The sequence below is a fragment of the Lepidochelys kempii genome, chromosome 1 (assembly GCF_965140265.1).
Source record: "Lepidochelys kempii isolate rLepKem1 chromosome 1, rLepKem1.hap2, whole genome shotgun sequence".
NCBI lineage: Eukaryota > Metazoa > Chordata > Testudines > Cheloniidae > Lepidochelys > Lepidochelys kempii.
Window position 1 is genome coordinate 147,320,174 of NC_133256.1, and position 19,335 is coordinate 147,339,508.

Consider the following 19,335-nt stretch of genomic DNA (forward strand, 5'->3'; position numbering starts at 1 on the left):
AGTGTTCTGGGGTCACCTGCTATATAACCAAGGCTGGTAAGAGCCAAGGTCTGGCTGGCTGCAGCACACAGGGACATAGCTGGGACCGACTTGCATGCTGGCAGCTGGTTGTGAGCAATCCATACTGGAGGCTACAGCAGCAAAGCACTGTAAAGGGCAGGCCAGGTTAGAGGGCAGGCGTGACATAGCTACCCAATGGTCTGGATTGTACCCTGGTATGTCATAATGGTACCAACACTGTCAGCTACCTCCAAAGCGTACTGAGATTCCAACTATACTGGACCTCCTCTCTCTGAAAAAACTGGGATTGTTCCTCAGCTTCTCACAAGTGCACCTGGCAACTACTAAAACCTCCCCCCGCCCACAAGTGGACAGCTATATAGTCTTTGCCTATCTGGTTAGAAGGCATGAGTGACACAGCTACTGTTTAGTATGGCTTGTACCCTGGTGTGTCAAACCCCCTCTCCTTTTCAGAAGTTGGGTATCCTCCTGCTGGTCCAAGCAAATTCCCACCACCCTACCAAAACAGGGCACTGTGCCATATGATACACTTTATCACATCTTCCACGGTGATATGATGTGATATGCCATCAGTACAGCATGGCATGACTTAATATAACCCTACCCATCAAATGTCTGAAACACACATAGACTCTTTTACACTCCATGCAGAATTAGTACAGAGTAGTTCACTAGTTATGTTCATACCTGTCTCCTTTGTTGACAATATGTATCAAACAACCTGAAGATTCAATTATGGTCTCATTGACATTAATGACAAAGTTCCAAATAGCACAGATGGGAGCAGGACTGATCCCTTGAATCAGAAACAAGTGTTCAATTTGAACATTACTTCATTTCTAACTATGTGGACACAGTAAACTATCCCTCTGGGGTATCATTTTCTGAGGGTGAGTAGTCAGGCATTTTGTTATTTTACATGTATGAATTAGAGAAATTCTGTAGAAATAGTTTTAGAAGAGTGACAAGGCGGACTGCATTACTAATCAGTGATATGCTAAACTTTCCCTCAATTAAAAAAAAAAAAGCAACCACAACCAACAAACCAACAAAATTTGTTTTTGTCAAAGGGAGTTGTGTACATGTGACCAAGGACAGAATTTGAACATCAGATACAGGGAGTTCAATTTAAAATAATAAATAATACACAGAATACTTTATAATAAAATACATACACTGGGGTAATTACTACCAGCTCTGGCAATCAGCTGACACAGGCACTTAGTATTTTGTCAACTAAAAAAGTGCTAGACATATTTATATTTCCTCTGTATAAATTTATACAAGTCAATCAAAACCAGGACTTTTAAAAATTTTGTTCAGCTTTTATATTGCTTCAGGCTAATTCCTCTGGTGCCCTCTGGCAGTTTTCTACCGAACTACTTTAAATAGCTCCAGGAGAATTCCTCTTGCATATGTCCCCTAATTCCTGCTCTCATGTACTTCTTGCACACAGTTGGTTGTAGGGCTGCTACTAGCAAGTCAGACTCTTGTACTAGATTTGGACTAACTACTGAGTTTCTTTTACAGAGAGATACTAGAGATGTGTCTTCCATGAGATCCTTTCACGAACATCCAGGAATACTGTGGCCAGAAAAAAAGCAGTAAATGCTCAGAACATCCATAAATCCCAGTAATCCACAATTGTTGGACAACCTCTGGGAGCTATGGTTAGTGGGTGCCTGCCAGACTTTTATTTCCCTTCTCCCACTGAAGACTAAAGCAGTGTATAGCTTGGCTACTCCACAGAATCTGGACCTTTATATTGAAATAAAAAATAAATGAAAAAAACCCCCACTTTTCTTTTAAAATAGTTATATTTCAAAACATATTTCTATATATGAAGCTGTACAGTGTGCACTACTAATTATAAAAAAAAACGTATTTTCACTTAATGTATATGGATAATTCTGCTACTTATCTATTCTCCATAACAAGGGTCTCCCTTTTAAGGAAACAGTTATTATACAGAGATTTTTACAAGCAAGAAGCCCCTTTCTCTAGCTAACTATCTCTTTGTAAGCTAACCATTATGTCTCAGTATCAGAGTGGAACATATAATTGGATCCTAAATGCAGCAATTCTGACAAACATGATGGAGTACAAGTTTGAATAAAAAGAATGTAATATTCTTGATAGGTATGCTTATTCCAAAACAATTGCTGAGCTTCAGCAAGCATATGAAGTTTATTGAGACATTATAGATAAAACAACAGAGTACAGCATGCTAGTTTTATTTTACTGTTTAAACACTGAGGCACAGATGGGAGTTCAAATGTTTTGAGACAGTTAATCTTCTGAGGTATTTGGCTGCATGATAGGTAGTATCTAATTCCCAAAGGTGCATACACATCATATGAAATAAATATAATAATATATTATGGTTGTCAAATTAAAAGACAAGCATAGGACACATTTTCTTGTTCCAGAAAGGCTGGTTAGAGGGGATGGATTTAACTATGAACTAATCTAATATACAGTATCTTTATAACAACAGTAGTGCATTGTGTGGGTGCTGACAGTCAATGCTTGTCAACAGAAATACCACGGATATTCTAAATGGGGGAAAAAATGGTATCTTGCATCCTGATCCTGCAAACTGTTCTGTGAGAGTGGGCCCCTCTGTGTAGGTGCAGACATCTGGCTATATAAAGCACTTTGCAGGACCAGGGCCTTGGATACCATTTTATGGTGAATGGTGACGAATGCCAGCTTTTTAACATTCACCATCATTTACACACAGAAAAAGAGAAAATCTAATGCACTGGAAAAATTACTTTCCTTAGACAAGCGGGAATTAGGAGCAACTTCCATTTTGTCCCCCTTCCTCCCTCTTCAGCTAAGTGATGCTAGCAGGGAAAAAGATGGAAAGGAATGAGACAGGAGGAGACATCTGCATCAACTGCACAGCAGTCAACCTATGGGTATGTCTACACTACGAAATTAGGTCGAATTTATAGAAGTCGTTTTTTTAGAAATCGGTTTTATATATTCGAGTGTCTGTCCCCCCACAGAAAATGCTCTAAGTGCATTAAGTGCATTAACTCGGCGGAGCGCTTCCACAGTACTGAGGCTAGAGTCGACTTCCGGAACGTTGCACTGTGGGTAGCTATCCCACAGTTCCCGCAGTCTCCGCTGCCCATTGGAATTCTGGGTTGAGATCCCAATGCCTGAGAGGGCTAAAACATTGTCACGGGTGGTTCTGGGTACATATCGTCAGCCCCCGTTCCCTCCCTCCCTCCGTGAAAGCAAGGGCAGACAATTGTTTCGCGCCTTTTTTCCTGAGTTACCTGTGAAGACGCCATACCACAGCAAGCATGGAGCCCGCTCAGCTCACTGTCACCGTATGTCTCCTGGGTGCTGGCAGATGCGGTACTGCATTGCTACACAGCAGCAGCAACCCATTGCCTTGTGGCAGCAGACGGTGCAATAGGACTGGTAGCTATCATCATCATGTCCGAGGTGTTCCTGGTCGCCTGTGTGATGTCGATCAGGAGCGCCCGGGCAGACATGGGCGCAGGGACTAAATTTGGAGTGACTTGATCAAGTCATTCTCTTTAGTCCTACAGTCAGTCCTATTGAACCATCTTATGGTGAGCAGGCAGGTGATACAGATTGCTACCAGTCCTATTGCATCATCTTCTGCTGGGCAGGCAAGAGATGAGGATGGCTAGCAGTCCTATTGTACCATCTTCTGCTGAGCAGCCATGAGATGTGGATGGCATGCAGTCCTTCTGCACCGTCTGCTGCCAGCCAAAGATGTAAAAGATAGATGGAGTGTATCAAAACAAGAAATAGACCAGATTTGTTTTGTACTCATTTGCAAACCCCCCCACCGCCCCACGTCTAGGGGACTCATTCCTCTAGGTCACACTACAGTCACTCACAGAGAAGGTGCAGTGAGGTAAATCTAGCCATGTATCAATCAGAGGCCAGACTAACCTCCTTGTTCCAATAAGAACAATAACTTACGTGCACCATTTCTTATTGGAACCCTCCGTGAAGTCCTGCCTGAAATACTCCTTGATGTAAAGCCACCCCCTTTGTTGATTTTAGCTCCCTGTAAGCCAACCCTGTAAGCCGTGTCATCAGTCACCCCTCCCTGCGTCAGAGCAACGGCAAACAATCGTGCATCTGAGTTGAGAGTGCTGTCCAGAGCAGTCACAATGGAGCACTCTGGGATAGCTCCTGGAGGCCAATACCGTCAAATTGTGTCCACAAATTCAACCCGGCAAGGCCGATTTAAGCGCTAATCCACTTGTCAGGGGTGGAGTAATGAAATCGATTTTAAGAGCCCTTTAAGTCGAAATAAAGGGCTTCATCGTGTGGACAGGTGCAGGTTTACATTGATTTAACGCTGCTAAATTCGACCTAAAGTCCTAGTGTAGACCAGGGCTATGGCAGGATTGGAATCAAAGCAGGCTTTTGTTGAGCCCAGAACTTGTGAAACATAGAAACTGTCACAGGAACAGGAGTTACCATTTTCTGTCTCTAGCCCAAAGTGGAGAAAGTGTTCCTCACTCACACTCCTACTTTCAGAAAAGTTTATTCCTACTAAAATGTGCTTTCCAGGCCGTGTTGACTATCCCAGTGGGTCCTGGCATTTTATTTTCATATACCAGGTAGGATTTTTCTGTATACATTAACCACTGCATTTCTTTCTCCTGTATGAGTGTTGAACAGCCTATTTTGTGGTATACACTATGGATGGGAAAAAGAGGTATTTGCCTTGAGAGTAAATATTTCATTTTTCCTTTCTCAATTAGATATACAGGATTAGATATACCAGAAGGTATTAACACACTTTTATTTTACTATAAATATCAATCTTACTTTTAGGACGACTCAAGCAATCCATAAACGAAGGTTGTCTAGCTAAGGAAAATGGTCGAAGTTTAAGTCACCTGTAAGGGGGCTTAGTGCTTTTTCCACTTCTCTCATGGAGGTTGCAGGTAGGGTGTCATCTCCTTCCATGGATTGGAAACAAACCTATTATTGGAGACTGATACCACTTTGTTCATGGGAGGGGGTCTATGCTTTCCGTGTGGCCACTCATGCACTAATATGACTTGAGTGCTTTAGTCAGATGAACCAGGGCAGGGAATGAAGAGGAGGTGTACCCAGCTAATGGTATAAGGTAGCTCACATGAAGAGACGTACTGCTCCCTATTAGTCGGCACTAACTACCTGCTGGGAGGCAACAGCACACACAATTCATGTTAATAAAAAAAGCTGAAGTTAATATTGTCAGTTTTAACTAAATGTTGCGTACGTATACTTCTGGTGCCTACCCCTGCACCACTGAAATCAATGAGAGTTTTACTGTTGGCCTCAGGGGGATGAGATAAAGCTCTTAGCATTCATTAAGTAAGGGAAGAACAGACACAAACAACGAGGAAAAGTGAATTCACCATAGTTTAAGGCCAGAAGGGATCATTAGATTACCTAGTAAGACCACCGGTATATCACAGGCCATTAAAGTTCCCCTATATTGAACCCTATGAACCATGTTTGACTAAATCATAAATTTGTGTTCAACTAAAGCATTTATTCCAGAAAGGCAACCAGACTTGACTGAGAATTCACTACTTCCTTTTGTTAGTTTGTTCCAGTAGCGTGACAAAGTTCCTCCTTTACCTTGGTGGGTCCTGCGCTTATTGGTGGATTTGCTTGCCTCAGAGGTTCATGGCAGCCCTCAGTTTGGCCACTTTCGTGGCTCAAATCTGCTGTTCAGTCACTTAGCCTCATCACTGGCCAGCATGGGAAAAGGAAGAAAAATAATCCCCACAGTCTCTGCTGATCCACCTAGTGGATCGGGGAACAGGCCAGAGACCTTCTCCTCTGGTGGAACCCACAGTCCAGGTCAACTCCTCCGGTATCAAGTAGGGAGTTGGGGGGGATGGAGGGATGGGGGGAACCAGGCCCGCCCTCTACTCCGAGTTCCAGCCCAGGACCCTGTGGATTGCAGCTGTCTACGGTGGCTCCTGTAACAGCTGCGTGACAGCTACAACTCCCTGGGCTACTTCCCCATGGCCTCCTCCCAACACCTTCTTTATTCTCACCACAGGACCTTCCTCTTATGTCTGATAATGCTTGTATTTCTGAGTCTTCCAGTAGTACGTCTTCTCACTCTCAGCTTTGTGCACCTCTTGCTCCCAGCTTCTCGCATGCACCACAAACTGAAGTGAGCTTTTTAAAACCTAGGTGCCCTGATTAGCCTGCCTTAATTGATTCTAGCAGCTTTTTGATTGGCTGCAGGTGTTCTAATCAGCCTGTCTGCCTTAATTGTTTCCAGAAAGTTCCTGATTCTTCTGGAACATTCCCTGTTACCTTACTCAGGGAAAAGGGACCTACTTAACCTGGGGCTAATATATCTGCCTTCTGTCACTCTCCTGTAGCCATCTGGCTCAACCCTGTCACAGTAGTTAATCACCTTCACTGTTAAAAATGTGTGGCTTACTTTTCATTTTAATTTGTCTGGCTTCAGCTTCCATCCATTGGTTCTTGCCATGCCTTTCTCTGCTAGCTTAAAGAGCCTTTCAGTATGTGGTATTTTCTCACCATGAAGGTACTTATACCCTGTAATCAAGTCACCTCTCAGTCTTCTTTTTGATAAACTAAACAGATTGAGATCTCGAAATCTCTCACAGTAAGGAATTTTCTCCATCTCTCATCATTTTTTGCAGCTCTTTTGTGCACCGTCCAATTTTTCGAGATTCTTTTAAAAATGCAGACACTAGAACCATATTCAGTGTTTCAGTAGTGTCTCATTGATGCTATATACAAAGGTAAAATCATCTCCCTACTCCTACTCACTGTACCACTGTTTATATATCCAAGGATTGCATGAAGAGACGTCACAGCACTTTTTGCCACAGCATCACTGAAAACTGATGTTCAGTTGCTTGACCACTATGACCACTAAACCCTCAGGTACTGTGCAAGCTATCCACTAAGATCTACACCTTCATACTTGGCCTACAACTCTCTTGTTTCTTTTCAGAAACTGTCAAACAACACTGTATTTTAAGAGAATGCTCTCTGTAAACCTGATGTGTATATGGATATTAGAAGATGAAACATAATAAATAATAATAATAATAATATACTGTACTGAGAGAATCCCAAATAAACCTATTTTATTTTGACAACTGAATAGTTCAGAACGTTGTTGCTGCTTCCCCCAACCCCAATATTTTCTGTACTTGCTTGCACCTCTTTCTCTATCTCTCTATCTTTGTGATTTATCACTATGCACATTATTATATGTTAGCTTATGTTTGGCGATTCTGGGCAATCACACTGTACATGATCATCTCCCTAACAGGTAGCTGAAGAAATAGCTAATATTATAACATGCCATTACATGCAAACTTCAATCCTCTCTTCAATCCACTCAACTATAGAGCCGCAACTGGCACCTCCATAAGAGTACTAAGAGAAATTCACCTCTCACCACCTACTGTTCAAGAAGTCAGGTTATCTATGTCGATTCACCTTCCCCTAGAGCACATATAAAAGGATAATTCAGTATATAGAGGGGAGGGGAGCTTAATTTTTATGCATCATTTCTTCATGAAAAACTGTCAATACGAGCAAGAGTTTCTTATAAGTTCAGTTAAGTTTGCCATTTAATTAACAACCATTTTCATTAACAAACTCAATATTGACTTCAAAACAAAGTCTACTTACTTTTCATTTCAACAATGAATATTTATGAAGCACATTGTCAATAAATTTTGAAGTAAGATGACATTACTGGAGGACAAGGAAAAGCAGACTACTAAAATATGTGTAAAAGGTCATCACTTGTAGCATATTTAGTGTTTCAGATTCTCATAGAAGCCTCTTCAGATCTGACTCTGGCACACAATTATTTTTTTAACTGCTTAACTGTGGATTTGTAATATTTCCAATTTTAATTTTTATTAAAAATGATTTTTTTTCCATTGGTGCAAAAGACTAAAATAATCCACAAACCCAATGCACCAAACATAATTTTCTGCTTCAGCTAGCAGCCTCGCTTTCTGAAAACAAAACAATCGATTTGTTTGCTGTGTGGTATTACAACTATGTATGCCACAATCATCAGAATATCAGTATCCTTTCTATATTTAAAATTTAAAACTAATTTTTTTTCATTGAGCTATTATGTGGGAATGTGTGTGTGTTGGATATAAAATGTTTTGGTTGGATCCCATAGAAGAATTCAAGTGAGTTATTCTAATTGCAAACAAAGAGCTAAAATTTGTAAATATACAGATCCAGTTTTGTATGAGTAGTCCCACTGAGATCAATGGAACTACTCAAATATATAAAGTTACTCACATACATGTTTGTTTGTAGGATCTGAACCTAAAACATCAAATATGGATATGCAGTCACCTATTTTTATGGCCAAAGTTGTCCATAGTTTTATTCTCCGTATCAGAGATCTTACTGAGAAGGACTTTAGATAAGCTATTACCAGCAGGACAGTGGGGTGGGAGGAGGTATTTTTTCATATTCTCTGTGTATAAATAAAGTCTGCTGCAGTTTCCACGGCATGCATCCGATGAAGTGAGCTGTAGCTCACGAAAGCTCATGTTCAAATAAATTGGTTAGTCTCTAAGGTGCCACAAGTACTCCTTTTCTTTTTGCGAATACAGACTAACACGGCTGCTACTCTGAAACCTGAGAAGGACTAGATACACAAACACTATTTTGCCAACAAATACTTTTTTTCCTTCAATTACATGACAGAAATGAATAGTTTAGCAAACAGATAAATTTTAACTGTTAGCTCCTTCCCCATGTACGTAAAGTAATACCTACAATTTTCAAAAGTTCCTAATATACTTGTGTGAAAGATATTGTAATCCCAAGCAATATCTGTGGGAACCATATTGTACTAGGTTTGTGTATCACCGTGGACCAGGGATTGTATGCAATTCCAGGGGGGACAGGTTGCCACAGCTCCCCAAGAAGCTTAAAATAGTGGGGGGTGGTTTAGGTGACTCACTCAGGTGGTACAAGCCTTCAGAAAAGTACACCCCTTGGGTGGCCTGCATATATTGGTTCAAGCTGGGTTTTCCACAGACTCAAACAGAGAAACATTTTTGGTATAAATAGGCCGAGTTTACATTGACTTGAGGTCTTCTTTCTGATCAAGCAAATGGACAGAACCTCCCAGACAAGTGCCCCCAACCCTTACAGAACGGTTAGAAAGATGTTGACCTATCAGGGTCACCTCTGGTAAGATAACCACCCCCTGTAATAGGCAATGCATAACTGGCTACTTGATGCTCCTCACACAGCATCAGGTATTATGTAATGTCTAAGGCCTGGTCTACACTATACGAGTTTATGTCTGATTTAGCAGCGTTAAATCCAAATTAACCCTGCACCCGTCCACACAATGAAGCCATTTTTTTCGACATAAAGGGCTCTTAAAACCGATTTCTGTTCTCCTCCCCAATGAGGGGATTAGCACTGAAATTGACATCGCCGTTTCAAATTAGGGTTAGTGTGGATGCAATTCGAAGGTATTGGTCTCCAGGAGCTATCCCACAGTGTACCATTGTGACCACTCTGGACAGCACTCTGAACTCGGATGCACTGGCCAGGTGTACAGGAAAAGGCCCGGGAACCTTTGAATCTCATTTCCTGTTTGGCCAGGCAAGCTCATCAGCACAGGTGACCATGCAGAGCTCATGAGCACAGGTAACCATGCAGTCCCAAAATTGAAAAAGAGCTCCATCATGGACCGAACGGGAAATACTGGATCTGATCGCTGTATGGGGAGAGCGTGCTAATACATGCTATCAGAACTACTTTCCAAAAAGACGAAATCCCAAAACATTTCAAAAAAATCTCAGAGGCCATGAGGGACAGAGGCCACATCAGGGAGGCAACACAGTGCCGCATGAAATTTAAGGAGCTTAGACAAGCGTACCAGAAAACCAAAGAATCAAAACGTACGCTCTGGGACAGAGCCCCAGACATGCCACTTCTACGCTAAGCTGTATGCAATTCTAGGAGGGGCCACCACAACTACCCCACCCCGTCCGTGGACTCCGATGATGGGGTACTCTCCGCCATGCCTGAGGATTTTTCAGATGGGGAAGATGAGGAGGAGGAGGAGGACGTGCTTGGGGAGAGCACACAGCACACCTTTCTCCCCAACAGCCAGGATCTTCTTATCACTCTGACTGAAATACCCTCCCAACCTAACGAAGTCAGAGAAGGGACCTCTGATGAGTGTACCTTTTTAAATATAATACATGTTAAAAAAACAAGCTTTTTTTAAATGATTTGGTAGCCCTGAGGACTTGGGATGCATTCGTGGCCAGTACTGCTACTGGAAAAGTCTGCTAATGTGTCTGGGGATGGAGCGGAAATCCTCCAGGGACATCTCCATGAAGCTCTCCTGGGGGGTACTCTAAAAGCCTTTGCAGAAGGTTTCTGAGGACAGCAGCCTTATTCCATCCTCCATGGTAGGACACTTTACCATGCCATGCTAGTAGCAAGTAATCTGGTATCATTGCATGACAAAGCCTGGCAGCGTATGGTCTCGGTGTTTGCTGGCATTCAAGCAACATCCGTTCTTTATCTCTCTCTGTTATCCTCAAGAGAGTGATATTGTTCATGGTAACCTGGTTGAAATAGGGGAATTTAATTAAGGGGACATTCAGAGGTGCCTGTTCCTATTGGGATGTTTGCCTGTGGCTGAAAAGAAATTGTCCCCGCAGTTAGTCACGCGGTGGGAGGGCGGGGGGGAAGGGGCATTGGCGCTGAGCTGTTCGCGTTTGGCTAGCAGGGCTCTTCCCTGATACGAGCCAGGCAGTAGGGGGAGGGGAAAGGCGATCATCCCAGAGAATTGGATGCGGGGGAGGGGTTTAGTTTGGTTTCTGCTGCTGCACGTTAAACAGGAAAACCACAGAACTAAATGGCCAACTCAACGGGCTTTGCTTGGTATGGGAAAGGAGGGCGCTGCTGCTATGAAGGTTGCAGAAGCCGAAAGACTATGGCTTGCTCTGGCCTCCTGCAAGCCGAATTCTGTTGCCCGGCACTGCGTGTGTGATCTCTAACACCAAAGCCACAGGCACTCAATAGAAGATGCAAAATGCGATCGTGAACCAAAATCACATGTGCTATGTCATGTGAATAGTGTTGTTCACCGTGAAAGAGTATAGCCATTGTTCTGTAAAATGTATCTTTTTAAATACTTCACTTCCTATCTTTCCTCCAGCAGCTGCAAATGTTTCAAGCCTCCCTCCTCCGTCCCAAAGGCTATCTCAGATAAGGCGGTGAAAAAAAACGCATGCACGATGACATGTTCTCTGAGCTCATGCAGTCATCCGGCACTGACAGAGCTGTGTGGAGGGACACAATAGCAGAATACAGGAAAGTGGCCGATGAACGTGAGGAGAGGTGGCGGCAGGAAGATCAGAGGAGGCATGAGGCAACGCTGGGGCTACTGCGGGATCAAAGGGACATGCTCCGGTGTCTGGTGGAGGTTCAGGAACAACAGCAGGATCACAGACTGCAGCTGCAGCCCCTGCTTAACCACCCTCCCTTCTCCCCAAGTTCCATAGCCTCCTCAGCCAGACGCCCAAGAACGTGGGGGGGAGGTGGGCTCCCGGCACCCAACCACTCCACCCCTGTGGACAGCCCAAGCAACAAAAGGCTGTCATTCAACAAGTTTTGAAGTGGCCTTTTCCTTCCCTCCTACCCTCCTCCCACACCCCACCCGGGCTACCTTATGAGTTATCTCCCTATTTTTATAATCAATTAATAAAGAATACATGGTTTTTAAACAATAGTAACTTTATTTCCTTTGCAAGCAAGCTGTGATCGAAGGGGGGAGGGCGGGTGGCTTATAGGGAATTTAGAGGCAACCAAGGGGGCGGGTTTTCATCAAGGAGAAACAAACAGAAGTGTCACACAGTACCCTGGCCAGTCATGAAACTGGCTTTCAAAGCTTCTCTGATGCGCAGCGCTTCCTGCTGTGCTCTTCTAACCACCCTGGTGTCTGGCTGTGCGTACTCAGTGGCCAGGCAATTTACATCAACCTACCACCCTGCCATAAACATCTCCCCCTTACTCTCACAGGGATTGTGGAGTGTTAGGATATAGATATTCAGGCCTGTCTGTAAAGGTCTATATTTTAAGAATGTAGGTATATGTTTATAATTTAGCTAGTAATAGAAGTATACAAGAAAGAATCCGTGTAAGGGCCTTCTTTCACTGTGACAGTCTGAGGCCCTGTTCTTAGACCAATGTCTTTGGCTAAGCAGCAGAGGCAGCCATAAGCTGGGAAGTGTATGGTCACATCCTCACATTCCAAACTAGTCAATATGGGACTGTTAGGAAAGTGATCCGATCTATCACCTCCAGAGAAAGGGAAGAGCCTAGAAGATGTAAAAGGAAATTTAGGTTGATAGTTTTCTGTCTGGTAAGAACTCACTTATCAATAGACACAGCTGGGAAACCCTTATATCTTTACAGATTTAGTTGTGAAATCCTCACTTCTGTATTGTTTTGTCATTATAGTTCCCACTTTGCTATTGTTTATTTGCATGGTCTCTGTCTGGTTCTGTGATTGTTTCTGTATGCTATATAATTAATTTTGCTGGGTGTAAACTAATTAAGGTGGTGGGATATAATTGGTTAACTAATCATGTTACAATATGTTAGGATTGGTTAGGTAAATTTCAGTAGAATGATTGGTTAAGCTATAACTAAGAATATTACTATATAAATTAGGGGCAAACAGGAAGTAAGTTGGGATCCGAAAATAAGGAAAAAGGAACTTGGATTTAAGCTTGCTGGAAGTTCACCCCAATAAACATTGAATTGTTTGCACCTTCGGACTTCGGGTATTGTTGCTCTCTGTTCATGCGAGAAGGACCAGGGAAGTGGGAGAGTGAAAGAATAAGCTTTCTAACATGGAGCTCACAGCAAGCAACAATAACTATGGGAATATTGGTTTTGCTGAGGTCTGAGTGAGTCAGTAAACTGTGCCAGCGACCCTTTAAATGTCCAAATGCACACTCTACCACCATTCTGCACTTGCTCAGCCTATAGTTGAACAGCTCCTTACTACTGTGTGCCTGTGTACGGCTTCATGAGCCAGGGTATTAAGGGGTAGGCTGGGTCCCCAAGGATAACTATAGGCATTTCAACATCCCCAACAGTTATTTTCTGATCTGGGAAGTAAATCCCTTCCTGCAGCCATTTAAACAGACCTGAGTTCCTGAAGATGCGAGCGTCATGAATCTTTCCTGGCCATCCCACGTTGATGTTGGTGAAACGTCCCTTGTGATCCACCAGTGCTTGCAGCACCATTGAAAAGTACCCCTTGCAGTTTATGTACTGGCTGCCCTCATGGTCCAGTCCCAAGGTAGGGATAAGCGTTCCATCTATAGCCCCACCACAGTTAGGGAATCCCATTGCAGCAAAGCCATCCACTATGACCTGCACATTTCCCAGGGTCACTACCTTTGACAGCAGCAGCTCAATGATGGTGTTGGCTACTTGTATCACAGCAACCCCCACAGTAGATTTGCCCACTCCAAATTGATTCCCGAGTGACCGGTAGCTGTCTGGCATTGCAAGCTTCCACATGGCTATTGCCACTCGCTTGTGAACTGTGAGGGCTGCTCTCACCTTGGTATTCATGCACTTCAGGGCAGGGGAAAGCAAGTCACAAAGTTCCATGTAAGTGCCCTTACGCATGTGAAAGTTTCAGAGCCATTGGGAATCATCCCAGACCTGCAACACTATGTGGTCCCACTACTCTGTGCTTGTTTCCCAGGCTCAGAATTGGCATTCCATGGCACGAGCCTGCCCCATTAACACCATGATCTCCAAATTGCGGGGGAATGCAGTTTTAGAGAAAAGTGAGTTCGTGTCCTCATCACCACGCTTCCGTCGCCTCCTTGCCTGGTTTTTCAGGTGCTGGTTCTGCATAAACTGCACGATAATGAGCAAGATGTTTACAATGGTCATAACTGCTGCAGTGAGCTGAACAGGCTCCATGCTTGCTGTGCAATGGCATCTGCTCCTGCTTAGGCAATCCAGGAAAAAGGGCGTGAAACGATTGTTTGCCATTGCTCTGACGGAGGGAGGGGTGACCAACAACATGGCTTACAGGGTTGGCTTACAGGGAATTAAAATCAACAAAGGGGGTGGCTTTGCGAGAAACAGAATGGCCCTCTCAAGGATAGAACTCAAAACCTCAATGATAGAACTCAAAACTGGGTTTAGCAGTTGATTTCACGGAGGGAAAGAGGAAGGGAGGAGAAAATGAATACAAAACAAATCTGGTCTATTTCTTGTTTTGATCCACTTCATCTATCTTTATACATCTTGCCGGCAGCAGACTGTGCAGTATGACCGCTAGTCTTCATCATCTCCTGGGTGCTCGGCAGAAGACGGTGAAGTAGGACTGCTGGTCATCTTGGTCTCCTGACTGCTCACTAAAAGACAGTGCAGTAGGACTGCCGGTAGGACTGAATCACCATGAGACGAAACTTAAAAGGGTAATGACCGGGCTGAGTCACTCCCATGTTTGCCCAGGCGTCCCTGACCTCATCGAGGTCAGTTAAAAGAGCACCCTGGACTATGTAGGGAGGGAGGGAGGGAGGGAAGGGGGGCCTGACGATATATATCCAGAACCACCCGCGACAATGTTTTAGCCCCATCAGGCATTGGGATTTCTACCCAGAATTCAAATGGGCGGTGGAGACTGCGGGAACTGTGGGATAGCTACCCACAGTGCAACACTCCGGAAGTCGACGGTTGCCTCGGTACTGTGGACGCACTCCACCGACTTCATGCACGTAGAGCATTTGTGTGGGGACACACACAATCGACTGTACAAAAACGTTTTCTACAAAACCGACTTCTATAAATTCGACCTAATTTTGTAGTGTAGACAAGGCCTAAGGCAGGATGCTGGATTAGATGGGCCAAATGGTCTGTTACAGTATTGGTAATCCTATATTTCTTAATTATAATCTTTATTTTGTATGTACCATATGGAAAAATGGATGCGAGTTCATCAAAGCACTCTTCCTTAACAGAAGCTTTTTATTTACTCTTGAGACACTTGACATATGGTGGCATGCCCTGGCAAGGAAACAAAGCTTGGGAAAGCTATTCATAATTTATTATGTATATATTAAAAAAATAAAAACACAACACACATTTTTCTATGTTGATGGGCAATGGAATGTTGAGCAGCAGTTTCAGTTAAGCTGGGCAGTTCACACAGATCATCCCAAATGTCTCCATAAAACAGAGTATTTTATATTAGAATACTTAATATACCTAACTTTAGGGGGGGAAATATTGCTTCTCAGAAACAATCATGTCAATTATTGGGTAAAGAAAAGGAAAATATATTTATTCCTTTTCAGTTTAAATCCTTTGCAGGATTTTAGAGTGTTTTGGAACGAAATGTATTCACACCATAATATGGATTTGTCTTATCTTTTTTCAAGTCATCAGAGCTAGAGATTCTGTAGGAATACATCCTCATTAAGAAAATGAAGTGTGCGCACAGATATACACATACACACAAAAGATCATAGTTGAGAATATTTGTTTTTCTACAGCACTATGTTTCTGTTAGGATTCTTTGACTTTGGTTCAGGAAAGAACACCTGCTACTGCACCTCCATTTAGAAACAAATCCAGGATATAATGAAATCCTAGCAACAAAGTGAGTGAAAAAGAGACAAAGTAAGGTCAGCACAGATTCACTCAACATACCCACTATAATCCATTTTAGTGAGGTACCAAAGGAAAGGGATCAAACTATAACATTGTGAGACAGAAGGAAGCCATTCAGTTATCTTTCTTCCACCCTGTTAGGTTATTGTTACTGTGTAACTTATTTCCTTTAGTCCTTTCATTACTTTGAGGTTTAAATGTACAGCACACAGAATGGCAACATGGCCCTGTGGACATGTACCATGAGTGTTCATTCCAGTTGTCAGGGGTCATACCAGATAGGACCAAGTACTGGCCTGCTTCCCTTCTAACTTTGCTGCTAGGCAACGAATAGGTCCAGCTGCACTGTCCTGCAACCACCTGATTAATCGCAGTGCCTGACTGGCTGCAGGGCCAGCAGCCTGCTTTATAAGCCCAGAGACAACAGCAGAGCACTGGTTGCTCAATGTGCTCTTTGCCTGTAGCTGTGCTTGGTCCTGTCCCTGTCTCTAGCTCTACTCCTGTCCCAGCCTGTAACTGTTCCTGCACCAACTCTGTCCAGGCTTCTGACTCCCAGCCCTGACCCTTGGCTCTGCTTCAGGACCCTCCCCTTCCAAATTCAGCTCTAACTGGTAGGCCCCATTCTTGCTCCAATCATGAGGCCCAACCACCCACAACTCAGTTGTTGACACCAGTTAAACAGAATCAGTGTATCCTGAGTATTATGTCTAAGTGCCTTGAAAACACAGTAGTCTAATCTATTTTTCCTTGTTTCAAATACAAGTTAAAATATTCAAAATACCTAAATATCAAAACCTAGCTAGTAACTAGGTTAAAGCAAAAGAAAATCATTGATATTTGTGGTAAGCAAAGAAGTTGCCTTTGGTGTTGGAGGAGGGAGTTTTGAAACTGTTAGAGTGAAAACAAACAGGAAACAAAACAATGACAGATATATGTATCCTTAAGGGAACAGTGAGAGTGCTATTATTTGAGGAATGGCCCTGCCTGGCTCCAACCAGGCTAGCAAGGTTTACTCTTTCCAGGTCTGACCGTAGGGTCAAAGGGGATACTAAACAATGAAAGGACCCTAGGCCTTGATAAGGAAGGGAGGTTGTGTAAATTGACAGTAGTTGCCACGGGTGTGGGAAAACCTGCCAGACAGACACAGAAAGTATGCTGCAGCAGGGCACCCTAAAGATAGCTGGTGGTCAATTGGCTGAATAGAACCTACCAATACTGGCAAGGAAAAAAATAAGATTTAGGTAAGGTAGGTAATATGTTCATAGGCATTTATTATTTTAACCCTTGTGTCTGACTGCCATATATCGTTGGGTGAACAAATAAATAATGCATTGTTTTGAAGAAGATGCTTTTGAGTCACTTTAATCAGCCACTGTCAGGCTCCCAAAGAGAAAAGGCTTGCAAGTGCCACTCCCAGTTGGGCCTGTCAGGTTAATATAATTAGTAAACAGGAGCATCTGTGGCCCGGAGATCGGTTCTACGAGTGATAGGACTGAATGGTTTCACCCAGATGGGCTGTAGGTAGCAAAACCCTGAATACATCTCTTTGGGGGCAGAAGGACTAAAAGGGGCCTAAAGCACACCTTTGTTATAGATGTTGGTTCTGTGTGCACGTGTAAGGGTATTGGCAGCAAGATGATGTGCGTGCACATACATTTGAGAAAAATGCCACTGAAAGATAATGGATTGTGGTAAATGTCCATGGGGAGAGAGGAAATGGGTTGGACAAAGGTTCCCTGGTTTCTATAGAGTCAGTTGGGTCGCTAGGACAGACATGCCGAACTGGGATGCCTGCTTATCCTATTGGTATTGATGAGTTTGAGGTAGTGAAGTGGATTAGTACCCACCTAGGAGACCTGATTCAATCTTGGCTTAGACCTGAAGTGAAAATTAGTTTGAAAGACCCATTATAGTTCCCATGGGTGCATGATTTTTTTTTTTAAATCACAATATGATTTGGCACAACTGACAATTTGCTAGGGTAGAAGAGCAGGGAATATTTAGTCCTAAAACCCATAGCATTACAGAGAAACCAAATCAACAACAATAAAAAGAACCTACACACAACATGCTAATAAGTTTACCAGAGATCACCCCAACACTAACATGGATTCTGGCAGGAGCAGTCCTTCAATACTCCAGGCAAGGGGTTTCCTTGTGGTTTACAAGTTCATCACAGCTTCAGCTCAGAACTAGCACCCAAGTCTTATGGGACTCAGTAGGCTCCATGGACCTGGAGTCCTATCCAGTTGCTGGACCAGGAAGAAGGTCCTAGTTTAAAACCAGGCTATTTATCCAAACATCCCCTCTTTATATGTTGGTCCCAGGAAAATCCAGTTTGAACTCGTATATACAAACCGCTGCGGGGGGGTGGCTTCAAAGGGTTAACAACAGAGGAGGTACATTAGCATCCCTCTGCTACTAGGGAAGGTACATACAATGCCACAATAACACATACAGAATTAATTTTAAACACAATGTGCACCAAGATATTTACCCTAATTCAGTACATTTATTCAATATATTTTACCTTAATTTCATAAAGTTTGTTCAGAATATTACAGGATATTGTCAGTCTGACACAGGAATCACCAGTATATAGAAAGAATAAACTGTTCATTAACACTGTATCCCTTTAACAGACTTGAAAAATCATTAAAAAGTTACTTACTCCATTGATGAAATGATGTTTAATAGTTATTAAATACGTTTGATGAAGCCCAACCAGTATTTTTCTTAGAGCTTTTACATTTTGCCTTGGATTAAATGAACAAAACATATTAGGATTTCTAATTTGGGGGACAAATTCAGGAGCGAGTATTTAAATTTTACATCTAAAGTAAATGCATTCAAGACAGTCTTCTATGGAAAAAACAAGTGATTTTTTTTCTAAAGTAGACATCTATTTTATGTTAATTTCCCAAGGTAATTCAGGCAGCTTTTAGTAAAATGCCTGTTATGAAACTTGGAATGTACAGCAACTTACATTTCATATCTGAAAAAAAATGGAGAATGGCAAATCGGACTGCTACAGAGTATCATCTAAGTGGTATATTCTCATCTGGAAGTGGGAGATTTATGTCCCTAACTTCTGCTATTTCTAATTAGATTTATGTACATAAATGCCTGCTCATTTATGAAAAATAAACAGACATCACAATCGATGCTCATTACAGTTTATTTTATTCTGATATTATGGTACAATATCAGCAAAAAATAAACAAATTTCTTTATGCTGACATTGCACCATAAAGAAAATTGCCATTGAAATATATGGAAATTTTACTTACAGAAATATGGCATGGAATAGCCCATTACTAGGAGAGACTGTCTTAATAGCACTTAGAAAAGGAGTACTTGTGGCACCTTAGAGACTAACCAATTTATTTGAGCATGAGCTTTCGTGAGCTACAGCTCACTTCATCGCTTGATGGTGAAAAGTTAAAAAGAAAATAAAAATAGGGCCTCATCAGGACTCCTTGATCCATATGCAGAAATGGACCCCATCCACAACTTCGCAGAATCTTCAAAGCCTTCTCCATGTGGTATCATGGAGATGGAGCAGGCACAAAGGTCCACCTCTGACCTTGCCGA

The 19,335-nt window shown here is 42.7% G+C and overlaps 1 protein-coding gene across 12 annotated transcripts in view; it reads right to left on the bottom strand.

Annotated features, from left to right (window-relative positions):
* Positions 1 to 19,335, bottom strand: part of DMD (dystrophin) — a 1,926,267-nt gene that overhangs the window by 634,937 nt on the left and 1,271,995 nt on the right. The gene's annotated exons all lie outside the window — the stretch shown is intronic.